Below are 18,780 nucleotides of genomic sequence, written 5' to 3'. Positions count from 1 at the left end.
TCATATTGAATTAATAGATACCTTTAAAATAAGATTAGGCAAATTGATAGATATAAATGATAAATGGGTAGAGATAGTGTTTTTTATACAAGAGGTGACACGTAAAGGCATGATGGATTGTTGCAGCTTTTCTTTCTTGTGTGTTTGTGTTAGTGAAAGACACAGATAAGCAGGTTTGTGTCTTCCAGTACAATGTGGCATCATTTCAGGGCGCGGCGCCTTGTTCCACAAAGGTGCTGTTACTCACATTAGTGTGTGATAAACGACCTTTCAGCCTTACAGTAAGATCAATGCCCACTTTCAAACACACACACACACACACACACTAATACCTACAATCACTCAGCACACACGTACAGACTAGTGATGTATCGGATATCCGCCTCCGCCTCCGCCTCCGCGGATCCTCCGCGTTTTATTAACCTCCGCCTCCGCCTCCGCCTCCGCATTTTCAGATAATGAGACCTCCGCCTCCGCCTCCGCCTCCGCATTTTCAGAAAATGAGACCTCCGCCTCCGCCTCCGCCTCCGCAATTTAAAACTGCGGAGGCGCGGATGTTTACCGGTACCTGTATTTTTCGGCACACAGTTGCACCCCAAAATATAGTAAGATGTTTGTTTCATTACGGCGTAACAGTAACATGCAACTGTAGTACGCAGTACGCACATATGGCCTCTCTGACCGCGTCTGAACGTGAAACATACGCGTATACGGCTCTCATCTCATGCACCCCACCCACAGCTAATCTCGCACACTGCCAGACGTATGATTCCTCTTTTCATTGGTTGCTGCATCCGAATTATTAAATTATAGATACTAAGTTGAATATTACTATCTCCTATTGTACCCAAATTTGAGTGAGGGAAAGGAGTAACAAGAGTTTATTGTCGACGCAGTACCGGTACTGTAAATGGGTAAAAAAAAAAATCTGTTCCGCCTCCGCCTCCGCCTCCGCCTCCGCGGAGGTGTAGGCAACAACCTCCGCCTCCGCCTCCGCCTCCGCAAAAAACTATTCCATAACCTCCGCAACTACATCCGCATCCGCATTTTTTGAGAAACTGACCTCCGCCTCCGCCTCCGCCTCCGCGGAGCCACGAAATTTGACCTCCGATACATCACTAGTACAGACACGCAGACACTCTCTCTCTCTCTCTCTCTCTCTCTCTCTCTCTCTCTCTCTCTCTGCCATGTAAACAACAATAACAATTTCATTACCATTAACGCGTCTCACCTCGTTACACAATTCCCTCCCTAAAGTCTGTAGTTTCCTCTAAATAATAACTCAAACTAAACGCTCCTCGAGGTGGATGAGTTGAAGAATACGACAGATTCTGGGAGGCGTCAGTTACTTCAGTGGTGAAGGAATCCACGGAATTGATGAATCTTTTCAGGTCCGTATTCAGAAACGCTTTGCTCTCTCACCACGCCTATTTTCCAAGGTCACAGAGATGATTAGCGGCGTTTTCAAGAGTTTCTTCAGTTAATAATGTAGAAATCTTGTCAATCTGCCTCTAGAACCGTAAAATCACCTTTAAAATTTCGTGTAATATTTAATAAAGCCTTTTGAAATAGTGTACATAGAGCACATAAGTGTTTGGGAATACGAGCCACAAACGCACTGGGTGAATCAATCAGTTATTCAAGGTTATACTAATGTGGTCTGGTCAGGGCATGAGGAGAAACTTGGATTCGCCTTTATCCATGTCAGAGTGTCACTCCTCTCGGGCAACAAAAGAACGAAAAATAAAGGCGCCACTAAGGTAGTCACTAAGAAATGCCAAAAAAGAATGATCCAGAATTTAAGATAAACTGCCTTGAAACCCTGGAGAAAAGAACGCTGGGAGTGGATGTGCGCATTTGACAGGAGAAAAGGCGACTAACTGGAGAGAGGCTTTACAGATGCAGTGAAAGAAGACACGCTTGCTTGAAGTGAGTCTGAGTGAAGAGAGCGGAGAGGACCCAACACTCTGAAAAAAGGTTGATGTGTTTGACGACCCCTAAGAAAAAGACTCAGCAGATCAGAGGACTTCAGATTGAGGGAAGACACAAAAGACAATAAAAAGAAAGTGTAAAACGTTGCTTGATTTCTTAGCACAGTGTCTGGCTGGCTAAATAAACAATACAGGTAAAGATATTGTATGTAAGAAGGAAAGTACTTGTATAGGTAAATAGGTGGATACATGTATAGGTACGCGGGTGGATGAGTGAGCCAGTAGAAGAGTAAGTGGACAGTAAGTTCGGGCGATGGCAAGGTATGTGGATAAGCAGGTGGCTGAATGAATGGCAAGTGGGTGAGTGAGTGCAAAGGTAGATAGGTTGACTAGATTGGTGAATGGATGGATGTACAACTGGATAGCTTGGCAAACAACATATTTCAGGTGGTAATTAATGGTTACCTGGGAACAGTGCACGGTTGAAAGTTGAAATGGGACCACTGATGAATATAATGAGTAACAAAACAAAACTGTGAGGAATTTATTACCAGTCAGTGTTTCATGCTTCATAACTAATGGTGTAGTATCAGTTGTGTCTAATACATAAATGTGGATATTAACAAGGGTTGGGAATACAAGAAGCAAGCCATGTTTGTGTTATTGCAAAAATAGCAGTGTTATTGTCAAGAAGGTCATTAATGTGGTGTATTTTATTAAAGCAAACAATTAACAATAGCAACAGCACACTGAAGAATTATATATGAATTCTTTTAGAAATGGAAATTAAAGAAAATTTGCTTGTTGAGAAGGTAGGCCTCTTATATATAATGCAATTTCTCACTGGCAATTTGCCTGGAGCAGCATGAAACACCCCTTTATCTAACATACCAATAAGTTGAACTCGCTGTATTTATTACAAATATTAAAGTGCGTGATGGAATGTTGGTGTCGTGCGGAACTGTGCCTGTCCGAGCTATTTGGAGGCTTCAAACATTGGATAAATAGTACATTATAAGACTACACGCTCATAATGACAATTGATGATCATGCTTACTCTGGCTAGGATGTCAGCTCCATAGATCCTTCTATCCACCAGTTTAAGCAAAGATAACAGAGGGCTGTGGAACCCACGAGATATTTTCGCATACGTGGAGGAAAAATTTCGCACGCTGCACCGCCGCCACTACCACCAATACCCCTGGTACACACCGTCCTACACTGCCCAGCATCTCCCACTCTCTCTCCTTTCCTTCCCTCTCCCTAACAGAAGTTCTGATCCTATTTCCATCCAGTTTTCTCATTGGCCTTCCTTCTTCCTTCCATCACCACTCGGAGGTTGCTATTCTGTAATTCTAATTCCTGGCTGGCTTCGCGAAGGTCCAGAGCAGGTAAGAATGAGGGTCTGGGTAGGATGTCTTTAAAATTTTGTTGTAGACGTCAAACGGAGATGGTTGTTCAGGTTCTCAAGAGTCTTTCTCCTATTCATAATGTACTTAGTCCATAACTACACTCTTAAAAACCTGCGTCACTTCAAGTACAGCCTTTGTAAAGTAGTGGAGGTGCCGCCTCAAGTGTTTCAGAATGTACACCTTACAACACCAGGTGAGTAGAAATGTTGTGATCTTTGACTGGATAAGCTGCCTAGGTTTGTTTTTATGAAAGAGGGAAATCCGGCCAAGGGCAACAAAATTTGTGGTTAAAAAAAAAGGCCCACTGAGGTGCCAGTCCCTAAACAAGGTGAACAAATAATACTTGGGGAGAGAATCCCAAGATGACAACATAAGTTATCTTTTTTTTTTATTATTATTTTTGGTGAAGAATGTATATGTCGGTAGTGCATGTAGTTTTGTGTGAAGAAAGAAAGTGGTGTTTAGAGGGCAGGCTGTGACTGCCCCCTTGTGTTGTGAGACAAAGGGAAACGTTGAGTGAGGTCACAGCTGGCTTTAAGGAAGGTTCCCAGCACCCCCTGAACCAGTGCTATTAGACCTCGCTGGGAGTAATTATCGTTTGGGCAGGGTTCTACTGCCTCCTCCATGGAAGGGCATCTCACCACAAATCAATATCCACTTACTTACCACGACTGATATCATACAAAGAGACTTATTTGTTCTGCAACTCAAAGCAATGACGACCTAAATTACAACACTGCCCTTTCTGGTCGCCCTTTGGTAACACTGCAAACGATCATCATGACGGACACACACAACAAAAGAAGAGCAGGTTAACTTACATTTCCTGAGCTGCACAACTAACACAATCAAACACAAACAACACAAAACAAACGTTGTAGACGAATATGGTGCCAAACAATATGTCGCAGCGTTACCCCGCGGGACACACCACCACCACAATGTCACGCTCGCTGCCCACATATGATCACCTCACGCCCACAAACACACACACACACACACACACACACACACACACACACACACACACACACACACACACACTCCCGGTAGCTCAGTGGTTAGAGCGCTGGCTTCACAAGCCAGAGGACCGGAGTTCGATTCCCCGGCCGGGTGGAGATATTTGGGTGTGTCTCATTTCACGTGTAGCCCCTGTTCACCTAGCAGTGAGTAGGTACGGGATGTAAATCGAGGAGTTGTGACCTTGTTGTCCCGGTGTGTGGTGTGTGCCTGGTCTCAAGCCTATCCGAAGATCGGAAATAATGAGCTCTGAGCTCGTTCCGTAGGGTAACGTCTGGCTGTCTTGTCAGAGACTGCAGCAGATCAAACAGTGAAACACACACACACACACACACACACACACACACACACACACACACACACACACACACACACACACACACACACACACACACACACACACACAATCGCCCGCACAATCAAATACATTAACAAAGCACATAACTTTATACACATTTTGTACACAGACCCAACAATAAGTTTGTGCCATTAGAGGAATTACATGAAGATTAATGTGAAACAATAGTACTTACTATTTTTTTTTTCATGTAAAGGAAAAAAATGCAAGAAAATAAAGAAGTAAGCTTTCCGGTGAACAACAGAGCATGCAGGTAACACGGGGCTTAACTGAGAATATTGCAGAATTAATACTCATTCCCTGGCTTAGTGTCCGTCGAGTTGGTACAGCGCATCACTTTCTCTTCTTTATTCCTTTGTCTTGTCACGCCCATCACCCGCGAGTCATCATCATTCATTGCGTGCATTTTCTCTCTCTCTCTCTCTCTCTCTCTCTCTCTCTCTCTCTCTCTCTCTGTCTGGTAGATCCATCTCCAGCATTCTCCTGCCCACACACTCATCTCCCCTCTGCCAGACAGCCACGCCACCTCACTCTCGCCCACCATCACTTCCTTCCAAAGGCACCAGTTGAAGACACTCGTGTTTCTAAGAGTACTGTTATGGTTCTGATGATAGATTGGCAAGATTTCTAGTTTATTAAAAGGAGAAACTAACTTGAAAACCCGGCTAGTCGTCTCTGTGGCCTTGGACGTAGTGAGAGTTGTCGTAGTGAGAGGTGAAGGCGTTTGTGAATACGGGCGTAAAACTGATCGTAGAAAAGTGTCCTTTGTTGTGCTCATTTCCAGCTTTGTCGACCTCGTTACTTGAGAGGAGGTGAGGAAACAAACATAAGAGCATAAGAACGTGAGAAAAGAAAGGAGGCTGAAAGAAGCCATCACACGTACTACACTTGGCCGTGCCGGTATGAAACACCGCTCAAAGTTACTTGTACGTTTGGCAAAATAAAACAAAATACAAAATAGGACAATAACAAACTACAAGACAGCCCTGTACGTGCATGAGACAAATACAAGAGGGAGTTTTGTTACAAAGGCGAGTCTCCCTCCGCACCATCACTTGAACCTGAACCTGAGCCTCTCCATTCTTACCTTGCCTCCCTTTCTTCGTGAGTCACCAACGCAAGAGACCAGTTGCAGCCTGTCACAACATTTATGCCCACACAAGAACTACAAAGACACTCTAAGAAATAAAACATTGTTCAGAACACAAAGAGAACACAGATCGGACCAGTCATGGTGCCTCAGTGTTGCCATGTTGTCAGGCGACTGACTACAAACATTCCCACCTTGAAAAATGTAAATGTCATTCAATTTTTCTAACTTTTTACATCAGCGATAAACGATAAAATCTCCAGTATGTGAAGCACTTTCTTCCCTTCTCGTAAGACATTAATAACCAACGCTTAATGAACACAGTCATACATCAAGAAACCAATGACTCGTGTGAAATGTTGGCACGACGTATTTGAAGCTAAAAAAAACATCATTCGTTTGATATTGGATCGGTATTTTGATTTTGTTCACCAGATAATGAGTGAGGCAGTTGTACAGAGTATTAATGACAATAAAAAACAAACGACCATAACAAAAGTAAAGGAAGCTACAAGAAGCCGCCGGAGCTACACGTGGCCGTCCTTGTATTCCTCTCATTCTCAGCCATGAATTTCTCCACTTCTTTGGATAGTTTGACAGGTCATGTTTGGGGCAATGGCAGAGAGGCGACAGTGAGGTGGTGTGTCCAGTGAGGAGAGGTGAGGAGTGCGTGGGGAGAAGGATGCTGGAGACGCACCCTCCAGGCAGGAGGAAGAGAGACAGACCACAGACGAGCTTCCTGGATGCACGGAAGGATGGCATACGGGTGATGGTGCGACGAAAAACACGTAGGAGAGAATAAAGTGGAGGTTGTCATGGGCCGGCTTGGCCAGAGGGAAACAGAGGAGCCTTTCTTTTCAAGGTTTTACTCAGCTTGGTAGAGTGAGCCAGTGTGCTGGTGGAGACAGCAGGAGTAGGTCTGACAAGGCTCCGAGAAGTACATACATAGAAACAACACATCCGTAACTTTTGACAGTCTAAAGATACAAGAGAAGAAGGAAACAGTGTATCAAACATGGAAGAAGAGAGAAAGTCAGCGGAAGGACTTGTCGAACAGAGCAGAATAGAAAGATACGAAACACCACGGTACAAAGGCCAAGCTTCCCGACCTCCACTTGACCTGACCTCAAAGATACAATGAGTCCCACGAAACACGCCTTAAACCCGAACAGTGAAGCATAGACAGTGAACAGCGCTCAGATCAACTTGTAGCTAGCATATCAACACTCATGACACGAGTGATGCACAGTGGCCACCTTGAACGGATCCACCACCAGGAAGTTCCATTATTAACCTTGCACTACTCTCATGGAATCTACTCTATGATATGTATTCCTTGCAGGCTTTTTATTAATCACAATCCTTACTCATGTAGCGCACTATAATAGGAATAGGCTTCTCATGTAACGTGCATTCCAATTAAAACTCTGCCGATAAAGTTTGTTGTTTAAGTTTTCTCCTCCGTGAGTTTAGTAAGATTAACCAATTCAGAGCTATGACGCGTTTCCATATTCATTCTGCTTACTATTTGGAGATTTTATATAGCTTCAGAAACTTATGTAGGGATCAAAATAGTGAAGACTGTCCATTAATCTTCTGACCTCCATACTCTCTTCCTAATGTAAATCAAATAGTGTAATCACACCCAAAAAATCATGATAAGAGTGCTTCCCACTACTGAAGGGATTAAATTCCCTTTGAGACACTGACCAGAAAAGTGACGTTGATGTGATATTAGAGTTGATTTGACAGACGTGTGGCAAGTTCAAGCAATATAATGAAGGATAAGATAATAATTGATGAAAACATTTGTAATTAATGTAGCAGATAATCACACACACACACACACACACACACACACACACACACACACACACACACACACACACACACACAGGGAGAGAGAGAGAGAGAGAGAGAGAGAGAGAGAGAGAGAGAGAGAGAGAGAGAGAGAGAGAGAGAGAGAGAGAGAGAGAGAGAGAGAGAGAGAGAGAGAGAGAGAGAGATGTGTACGAGTATTACGTAACATAATATGTATGCCTGGAACAAAGACAGGATCAATGTACAGGAGGAGAGAAACAACCAAAAATTAGGAAGCAAAGTGAGGGAAGAAGGAGAGATGGAAACAGGACAAGACGGTAGGAAAGGAGGAGAGGGTGGGGAGGAGGGGAGGGAATGGACTGTCAGGGTTAGACAGTCGAGGCAGGGATTAAAATGTGTCACACCCCAGTAGTTGACCTCATGGGAACTGTTGGACAGATGCATTGTTTTCATGCAATCTTTTCCAGTGACTTTGATTGTCAAATTGACTTGTTGACACTGAATGTTTTGTTCAAGGTAAGAACTACCTGTCAATTTGAATGATCTTTTGATGCAGCAAGTCTCGGCACGTGAGCTGGGTGGCTCATGCTGTGCTCCAGACTGGCTCACGGTACACAAGCTGTTGTTAGACGTGTGCACGGTACAAAGTTTTAGCACTTCACTGGATATTAAATGTCTTAATTTATGCAGCACAGCAATGCTTCTTGAATGTTTGGGGGAAACATTACTGACTAGCAAATCAAGATTAGATGATCTACTTATTATATCATTATTGATTTTCTAACACGCAAAAAACATTTGTTTTATTGGAAAATAGCACATGATAACTTTTATTGGTATTCATTAAAAGTGTACTCGTATTACTTGAGCACCTAATACTTAGTTCGTTGAGGTCTTGATTAACCTATAGAGAGAGAATGGCTCAATACTAATCTGTGGGATACAAGGCCATGCCATCTGCAGATAGGAGGGTGTTGTCACTGCACGAGTAGAAATACTTGGTGTGGAAGATGTGTATGCAAATGTTTTAAAGAGAGGAGATGGTCTTGATAACACTGGTAACGTCAGTACAAGTGACAGGAAGGGCAGTCGTGGAGCTTGACAATTCTTCTTGGATAAGGTGGATAACATTGTGTTTGGTTATAGACAAATACTTTGCCATGTTTTACTCGTACTGTTTCTAGAAGTACTGAAAATATTTATGCAGTAACTATACTTGGCTGCTCTAATTAATCGCGTAAGATGGTGAAGGTATAACTTGTACTAAGTGTACCAGTTGCTCTTTTAAGCAGCAGCAGCAGCAGCAGCAGCAGCAGCAGCGGCAGCAGCAGCAGCAGCAGCAGCAGCAGCAGCAGCAGCAGCAGCAGCAGCAGCAGCAGCAGCAGCAGCAGCAGCAGCAGCAGCAGCAGCAGCAGCAGCAGCAGTAGCAACAACAGCCTGACTAATATTAACGGTGAGACTTTAAGAAGATAGTGGAAGCCACATTCTTGGATATATATGGATTTCTTTTAATATTTTCCCAGTTTTTGCATAAGCGAAATTCTGAACACTGTTTTTCAATTACACTCAGGAGCTTAATCACAACCATTGTGTTGATTATACACGGTTGACATTCCTCTATGTCAAAATACCATTCGTCCACATTTCCTGATCCGAGCGTAAACTCTGCTTCTGTTTTTACAATACTTATTCCATTCTTTTCTCGCCACTCAAGTAGCTGTTCATTGTAATGTTTAATTTTAGCCTGAATTTCTCGAGGCTCTGGAACTGGCGCCACTTGACACACAAAAACTTTTATTTCACTATTTTTTTCTTTGAAGTCACTTTTTTTTTTTTTTTTTTTGAGAGAGATTCGTCACCCTCCCTAGGGGGCGGTGACGCGGGCCTTTGCACATTGGTGGCCCGCAGGTGAATTGTCGTGTGATGATATCAGTGCTGGACGCGGTGTTCCTCTGTCCAGCGGAGTCTCACTGACACAACCATGTTGCATGTGAGATACACCGATGAAGAGACTAGAACACCACATCCAGGAGCCGCTCTGCTGCAACTCTTTGAAGTCACTGATTAAGCATCCTAATTAAACTAAAAGTTTTCATGGGGTAACTTATCCAAGATATCATAAAATCCATACTCGGACGGAAGAGTATGTAATTTTTCATTCAAGCAGCTTCTTAATAAGTCTATATTTGCACGTGTTACAGTCTTCACAACACAATTGTCGTTCAGGTCGGAGAGAAGAACTCGTGGTGTGTTAGTGTCCCCCCAAGAGAAGACACTTGGAGGGTATTGTAGCATGTGAAGTTGTATCCTGTCGTCTGTTGTTTCTAATGTTCTCTTGTTCTAAATCACTGATACGCTGTTGGAGGAGCTGAATTAACGAGTAAGCTGTTTTTTACCTGTGCATTGAACAGCTCTACTTCCTTGTCCTTTGTTACAAGCTTAGACATGAGTGTTTCTATATCTTTAGCCATATCGCGTAGCTGAGTCCTTCCCCAATCGTTGCGTTCGTCTTGGCTGCTACAAGGCGGGGATGACTGTGCGTTGTGTATGGAGAGCTGCGGTGTGTCGTCTGCTGCAGAGGGTTGTTGCGTATTGTCTGGTGTGGGTGTTTGAGACAGGAGGACATCATGAGATGTGTTGGTTGTGCATTTTCGCTGTGGGGAAGTTGTGCTTTATTACCGGGCATCAGCTGTGTTTCCCAGTGAATGTGGCCTCAGTTGCTACGGCCGCAGGTATAGGGTCATTGTGGAGAGGCTGCTGCACGTCTATCACGGGCTGTGCTTCGTGTAGGGTTTGGATGGATGGCTGCGTTTTACTTATGATCATTTCTATGAGCTGATCCTTGTTGACCCACACTTTTGTTATTCCCAATTCCCGGCATCGCTTCTGGAGATCAGTCTTATTGAAAATCTTGTCCAGATATTCTCTTGTTGGAAACTGTGGCGATGATTGTTGGTTGTGCTGTTCATGCCTCATTTGTATTATTTGCCTTGTTTCTTGATATGTATGGGTGTCTGCTGACATGTTTGTGTCTTTAGTCACTTGTATTGCGTTTGTAGGCAGGTGGTAAACAGAGTAGTGTGCTTTGCAGTGCTTAACTGAATCGATAGTTAAGTTTGTACTGCGGTTCGAGGGGGTGTCTTAGGAAAAGGCTATAGATATTCAACCTTAAGATACGTCTAAGTTCAAACCCGTCTTCATCTATAGCTCTACTCCATATATGCACACTTACGCGCCTGTATGTTTCACTAGTAACGTCCTGGGACCTGTAATTCCACAGGTATTTGGGGGAAATACCAGGAGCACCACCTCCAGGTGTTGTTGTTGTGTTCCAGAGAGAGAGAGAGAGAGAGAGAGAGAGAGAGAGAGAGAGAGAGAAGTCAAAGTCAAAGTCAAAGTCAAAATGTTTATTTCCATTTTTACAATGGTTATTCTTCATATATATGTACATAATAGGGCATAAAAATAATGGTGATTATAATTATCAATAGTGATAGCGCACACACACACACACACACACACACACACACACACACACACACACACACACACAGACGGCCCGGTAGCTCAGTGGTTAGAGCGCTGGTTTCACAAGCCAGATGACCGGGGTTCGATTCCCCGGCCGGGTGGAGATATTTGGGTGTGTCTCCTTTCACTTGTAGCCTCTGTTCACCTAGCAGTGAGTAGGTACGGGATGTAAATCGAGGAGTTGTGACCTTGTTGTCCCGGTGTGTGGTGTGTGCCTGGTCTCAGACCTATCCGAAGATCGCAAATAATGAGCTCTGAGGTCGTTCCGTAGGGTAACGTCTGGCTGTCTCGTCAGAGACTGCAGCAGATCAAACAGTGAATTACACATATATACAATCAGATAAACAAACCCCTTCGCACACACATACACAGTTTGTTACAGAGATACTAGAAATTACAAGTTTATATTATTTTTCTAATACTACAATGTTAATTAATTTAATAGGAGGAACTGCCTAAGTTTGGTCTTGAATGATTGAAGAGTTGTTGCTGTCTTTATTTGTTGAGGAAGTCAATTCCAAAGGAAGGGCCTCGCACATGGAGGCGCGACCACCAGACTGGGTGTTCACTCTCGGGACACGGAGATCATACCTTTGCCTGGTGGAGCTGCCTGTTGCGTCATTAACTGTCGGGAGGTTGACAATGTTTTGTGGGTAGAGATTATAAAGTTGTTTGTACACTATTACTGCGGTATTGAAGAAAGAGGTGTTTTCACATTCAGCCACTTCAATTCTTGGAAGATAGGTGTGACGTGGTCATATTTACGAGCCTTTCCATCGGCAACTCTGACAGCAAAGTTTTGTAGTTTTTGTGTTTTGTTTATAAGTGTGTTGTTAGTAGTACCCCATATAGTGTTGCAATAATTGATAAGACTCAAGACTAGCGACTGAATAACTATAATGCGAGTTGGTTTGTCAAAACAGTGTTTGATTCTATTAATATATAATAAGGTTCCAATAACTTTTCTAGACATTTCGTGTATGTGTGTGTCGAAAGTCATATATTTGTCGATATGGATACCAAGAGTTTTAACTTGTGAGGAGGGGTATATTTTGGTGTTATGGAATGTTACAGATGTGTCTTCTGGTATATGGGAATGAGTTGTCGTGTTCCTATAAAAATACACTGTGTTTTCTTTGTGTTTAATTTGAGACCGTTCATAAGAAAATACTCTCTGGCTCTGTGTAGTGTTCGTTCGGCCTCGGAAATTAAAAGATTTAGTTGAGAAGGAGTACCTGTGTGGATGAACTGCGTATCATCCGCGTATTGGACAAGGTGACAGTTTGTGACGTAATCAGACAAGTCATTCACGTAAATATTGAAGAGTATTGGTCCTAATATAGATCCCTGGGGAACACCGAATTTTATGGCAGCTTTTGAAGAGATGGTTTGGTTGAGACGTACTGACTGCGACCTGTCTCCCAAATAGTCATTAAACCAGAATGTATCAATTGCGACTTTTTTTAGTTTTTCTAGAAGAATATCGTGACTGACACTGTCAAACGCTTTTGACAAGTCAGGTAATGCGATATGGGGTCACACCTGTCCATACCTGCCCTCAAAAGAAAACAGAAAACTGTCCATACCTACCATTACTCATTATTACGTCCACAACACCAAACAATGACCTGTCCTCACCTGTCCACCTGTCCATACCTGTCCACACCTGTCCTCACCTTACCCTGTCACCTTGTACACACCTGTCCTGTTTATATCTGTCTATACTTGTCCACACCTTACTTGTATTATCCACACCTGTCTTCACCTCACCTGTCCTCGTGGCCCACTTATTGACACACACACACACACACACACACACACACACACACACACACACACACACACACACACACACACACACACACACACACACACACACACACACACACACACACACACACACACACACACACACACACACAGATATTTGGGTGTGTCTCCTTTCACGTGTAGCCCCTGTTCACCTAGCAGTGAGTAGGTACGGGATGTAAATCGAGGAGTTGTGACCTTGTTGTCCCGGTGTGTGGTGTGTGCCTGGTCTCAGGCCTATCCGAAGATCGGAAATAATGAGCTCTGAGCTCGTTCCGTAGGGTAACGTCTGGCTGTCTCGTCAGAGACTGCAGCAGCAGATCAAACAGATAGATATATTTACAGACCACAAAATATAGAATATTACACTATAATTTTGAACAATTGGGTTATGATCCATATTAAAACTAAAGAAAATGTGACCATGATAGTAATTAACACACACACACACACACACACACACACACACACACACACACACACACACACACACACACACACACACACACACACACACACACACACACACACACACACACACACACACACACACACACACACACCTATCACTGGAAAATCAGACCAATAACAGGTGAACAATAAAGAACAGTGGCGAGCCAGTGAGCCAATGAGAAAAGGACACATACACACATACATACATAAAAATAACATAAACAAAGGAATTATGACTTATGGTAAGAAAGAGTAACAAGAGAAGTAAAACTCTGAATAAGAAAGTAAAAGTGAAAATAGCATAGAGGAATTATGTCTAAGGGTAAGAAAAAACCAAAAATGAAAATAACGTAAACAAAGGAATTATAGCTAAAGGTGAGAAAAAAGACAACGAAAGTAAAAATATGAATAAAAAAAGTGAAAATGAAAATAGCATAGAAGAATTATGACTAAGGGTAAGAAAAAGAACAATAAAGATAGAAACATTATTAACTCCTTTAGTACTGGGACGCATTTTTATTTTGAGTTTTGGGTGTGATTAGACGATTTTATTGACATTAGGAAAGATTTATGGAGCTCACAACATTAATGGCCAGAGTCTTCACTATTTTAATCCCCACGGAAGTTCCTGAAGCTGTATAAAATCACCAAATAGTAAGCAGAATGAATATGGAAACATGTCCTGTACTGAAGTGTTAAAAAAAAAAAAAACATATTGATTAGGGCAACAAAACTGAAAACAAAGTAGATGCCTGAAAAAATAATAGGTAGCAAAATGAATGAATAACAAATAAGAAGGAAGAGAAGACGCCAATAACGAAAGAGAATATCCGTAAGTACGAGAAGAAGAAGTAAGAGGAAACAAAAGACAAAGACAAAGAAGTGGGCATGTCAAGTGAAAATAACATAAATAATAGTAACAATAGATAAATAGCAAGTGAGAACTAACACAAGATTCTAAAACAGTAAAAGAGAAGACGCATAATAAAAAGAGACCAAAAGGTAGAGAAGAAGAAAAGAAAGCCTCAAAATAATGTAAATAATAGAAGAAAATAAGTAGATAGCAAATAAGACTCAAGGAGGATATTTTAACGAGTACTGTAGGATTGAGAGAGAGAGAGAGAGAGAGAGAGAGAGAGAGAGAGAGAGAGAGAGAGAGAGAGAGAGAGAGAGAGAGAGAGAGAGAGAGAGAGAGAGAGAGAGAGAGAGAGATAATTACAGTAAAATGACACATAACTATATAAGCAATAGGAATGAGATTAACAAAGAGAACATCCAATCCAAATTTGGAGAAGAGGTAAGAACTAACAACAAGAGTAATAGACATAAAAAGTAAAAATATAAATAAGTAAGAGAAAAAGTAAATAAATAGCAAATAATACTGACATCTCTCTCTCTCTCTCTCTCTCTCTCTCTCTCTGGTTCATTTTCCTCACCGCTAACCTTGTCACGAATACTCTGCGTGACGTCACCCTTGATGTCCCCGCCCACCCACACCCGCCTCCACACACCCCTGTCCTCTCGTACCCCCTCCTCCCGCCCTCGCTCACCGCCCCGTGTGCCCGTGATTAGTCTGCGCCCGGGGAGCGAAATTTTTTTTTCCCAAACGATTTGGAGTGTGGGGCGGGGCTTAAGTGATGCGTGTGTAGAAAACGAATTTTATGGTTAACTTAATGATAATATTTTATTAACAATCACACTCTCTCTCTCTCTCTCTCTCTCTCTCTCTCTCTCTCTCTCTCTCTCTCTCTCTCTCTCTCTCTTGATTATGGAATGTATATCTATAACTAAATGAAGGGTTCTCAACTTTGGGGTAGACGTATCTCCTGTGGTAGACTACTGGAGAGGAATTCTGTGGATACGTGACAGGTAATACAATAGTCACTCTTGCTAGTTTTCTATAGATCGCGTCGTTTCTCACGCGTACGAAACAGGTACCGTCATCACAAGCACGACTGTTAACACGCAGATATCAAAAGATTTCCTTCTCTCGTGTGTCATACTTTGAAGGTATGTTTCAAACACTCTTACTTTATATCTTATGTGTAGCCCACTCATTATGTTCATAGTCACAGTATTAAGAGTTCCACTCCACAAGAAGTCTCAATGCAATAGGGTTTTGTGTGGGGTTTGGTGGTCATGAATGACACTTAACAACATTACGTGAGCATATCAGCATCACCTCAGTCATTTAGTTTGAATTTTTGTGCACAATAATACCTACTTCAGCACCCGAGCTGTAGCAAACCAATCTGCATTCTTTCTGCCTATGTAATACGTATATGTAGCTATACTTTCACGTGTAATTTTATTTATCACATTTGTAAGTATGGTAGACTAAAATGCCTGAAACCAATTTTAGGTTTCGAGCATGGAGAATTGTTAAATCAAGAGCAGGTACCGTCATCACAAATAAGACATCAGAAAATTTCCTTCTCTCGTGTGCCATGCCTTGAAAGGTACGTTTCAAACAATTTTACCTTATATCTCAAATGTACTCATTAAGTTTATTAGTCATAGTATAAGAGTTCCACTCCAAGTGGTTGTTTTCTTATATATATATATATATATATATATATATATATATATATATATATATATATATATATATATATATATATATATATATATATATATATATATATATATATATATATATATATATATATATATATATATATATATATATATATATATATATATATATATATATATATATATATATATATATATATATATATATATATATATATGTCACATCGTATGTATTTGGTTATAATTAATATACCCAACCAAAACTTATTATCCAAATCATGTAAATCAGACTGATTAAAACAACTTTTGAAGTGATAGCAGGGGCGAATCTAGGGGTGGGGTTCAACCCTTCCCCTCTCAGCAATTCCTTTGATGGAACATTGGGGGTAAAATACCACATGATTTTTGGCAAGGGGAAATGTGTTATTTCAGAGAGAGAGAGAGAGAGAGAGAGAGAGAGAGAGAGAGAGAGAGAGAGAGAGAGAGAGAGAGAGAGAAGAATAACATGGTATGCTTGTAGGTGGTGAAGTAGAAGTGGCTGGACACTGGAGTATGGAAGAATCATCTAAAATTTTTAAGTCTCCTCTCAGGGAAATCAGTCGGTCGGGAAAAGCTTCTCTCAGGAATCCCATTGAAATGCGTGCAATGTGGGCTGTGGCCCCATCTTGCTGGAACCACACGTTTCCATTATCCAGGTCCATATTAATGAGAGCAGGCATAGAAAAACTCCTGAGCATTGTCACATAGCGTTCTGAAGTCACTGTTACGGCACCACCGTTTTCTTGGAAAAAGTAAGGGCCAATGATCCCTACTCTTGACACTTAAACTGGCCTGCGCGCTCACCTGATTTAGCCCCCTGTGATTATTTCCTGTGGGGATATCTCAAATCCCTGGTGTATAACGACCGTCCACAGACCCTGGAAGACCTACAGAACGCCATCCGAACTGAAATAGCCAATATACCGCTCAACATGCTGGAGAGAGTAGACCAAAGCTTCCGAAATCGTCTGAATCAGTGTATTGACAATGGAGGTGGACATTTAAAAGATATTGTCTTTAAAACAGTGTAAAAGTAAATCTCCCATGTTGTGTGAAAGGCATAAAAGAAGAATAAAGAATTGTGAAGTGTGAACAGGTTTTATTTCATTCTCAAATCGGGAAGTATCCGCGCCCACCCTGTGTATATATATATATATATATATATATATATATATATATATATATATATATATATATATATATATATATATATATATATATATATATATATATATATATATATATATATATATATATATATATATATATATATATATATATATATATATATAGAGATATATAGATATATATATATATATATATATATATATATATATATATAAAAGAGATAGAGAGAGAGAGAGAGAGAGAGAGAGAGAGAGAGAGAGAGAGAGAGAGAGAGAGAGAGAGAGTCTGTGTGTACGTGCGAGTAATGTGAGTCTGTCGTAGTTACTCTTCCTATCCACCCGTTTTCTTTTCTGGTAAACATGATCACCCCCTTCCTTCCTGAACACTTCATCCAACCAACCACCCAGCAACCACCACCCAGCATCCCCGTGACGTCACTGGGGCGCAGAACTCGGAAAGCAGGATAACCCTGTATTCTCTTAATCCTGGGATAGTCTTTTTTCCCCTTCGTCTCATATTGTTTGTACTGGACTCTCATATCAGTGGCACACAGAACACAAAGCTGAACTCACACCCTCGTTGTTGCTGTTGTTTTTTGTGTACATACAAACGAAGAATATCTTACGGTGGTGAGAATGAGTCAAAAGTCAGACACTTGGACGGTCAGTGGGAAGATGAGAGAGAGTATTGAGGCAGCAGAGATGTGGTTTACCAGGAGGCGAGGTTAACTACTGAGAGAGCAATGGAGCTAGAATGGTTTGAGTGGCCTGGCACTGGTGATCACGGTAAGGACTAGACAGTGACGATACCAGAAGAATGCTAAGAATGGCTTGGGTGGTTAAATAATGCGAGAGCAGTGGATAGGTCTGGCATTGGAAGGGAACCAGTGAGTTCTAGAGGCAGAGTGACAAGATTTCTACATGATTAACTCGAGAATCACTCTTGAAGACCTGTAGGTTTTCAAGACTGGAGGTGAACTGATATTGGTCACCGAGGAGGAAGGGAGAACCAGGATTCATTATTATCTGTTATTCATTTCTTGTTTCATCATCTTGTTTACACACATTTTCAATTAATCTTGCTCTCATTTCATTTTCGGGAATGTAAAGGAAAACCACTACCACCACCGCCACCGCTGTCAACACAACACAACACAACACAACAACAACAATATCAACATCAACAACATCTATAACGAGAACAACATCAACAACGGTAACTGTAAAGATGATGAAAATATTACTAGTAGTAATAATGATAATGATAATAACAAAAACAACAATGGCAATAATAATAATAATAATAATAATAATAATAATAATAATAATAATAATAATAATAATAATAATAATAATAATAATAATAATAATAATAATAATAATAATAATAATAATAATAATAATAATAATAATAATAATAATAATAATAATAATAATAATAATAATAATAATAATAATAATAATAATAATAATAATAATAATAATAATAATAATAATAATAATAATAATAATAATAATAATAATAATAATAATAATAATAATAATAATAATAATAATAATAATAATAATAATAATAATAATAATAATAATAATAATAATAATAATAATAATAATAATAATAATAATAATAATAATAATAATAATAATAATAATAATA

General features: G+C 40.8%; 1 long non-coding RNA gene across 2 annotated transcripts; it reads left to right on the top strand.

Annotated features, from left to right (window-relative positions):
• The first annotated feature begins 15,209 nt into the window (after nt 1-15,209).
• Nucleotides 15,210-16,928, top strand: LOC123500515. Of its 2 annotated transcripts, none has more exons than XR_006673365.1 (3): nt 15,210-15,432; nt 15,785-15,881; nt 16,872-16,928. It is a non-coding gene; the product is annotated as an uncharacterized LOC123500515 (long non-coding RNA). The 2 variants fall into 2 exon arrangements; XR_006673364.1 differs by lacking the exon at nt 16,872-16,928 and adding an exon at nt 16,478-16,667.
• Nucleotides 16,929-18,780: the final 1,852 nt, after the last annotated feature.

Source organism: Portunus trituberculatus, unplaced genomic scaffold (genome assembly GCF_017591435.1).
Source record: "Portunus trituberculatus isolate SZX2019 unplaced genomic scaffold, ASM1759143v1 PGA_scaffold_386__1_contigs__length_22960, whole genome shotgun sequence".
In the NCBI taxonomy this organism is placed as follows: Eukaryota; Metazoa; Arthropoda; class Malacostraca; order Decapoda; family Portunidae; genus Portunus; species Portunus trituberculatus.
Note: the sequence above shows the minus strand (reverse complement) of the source record. Positions and strands in the feature narration are given on the sequence as shown.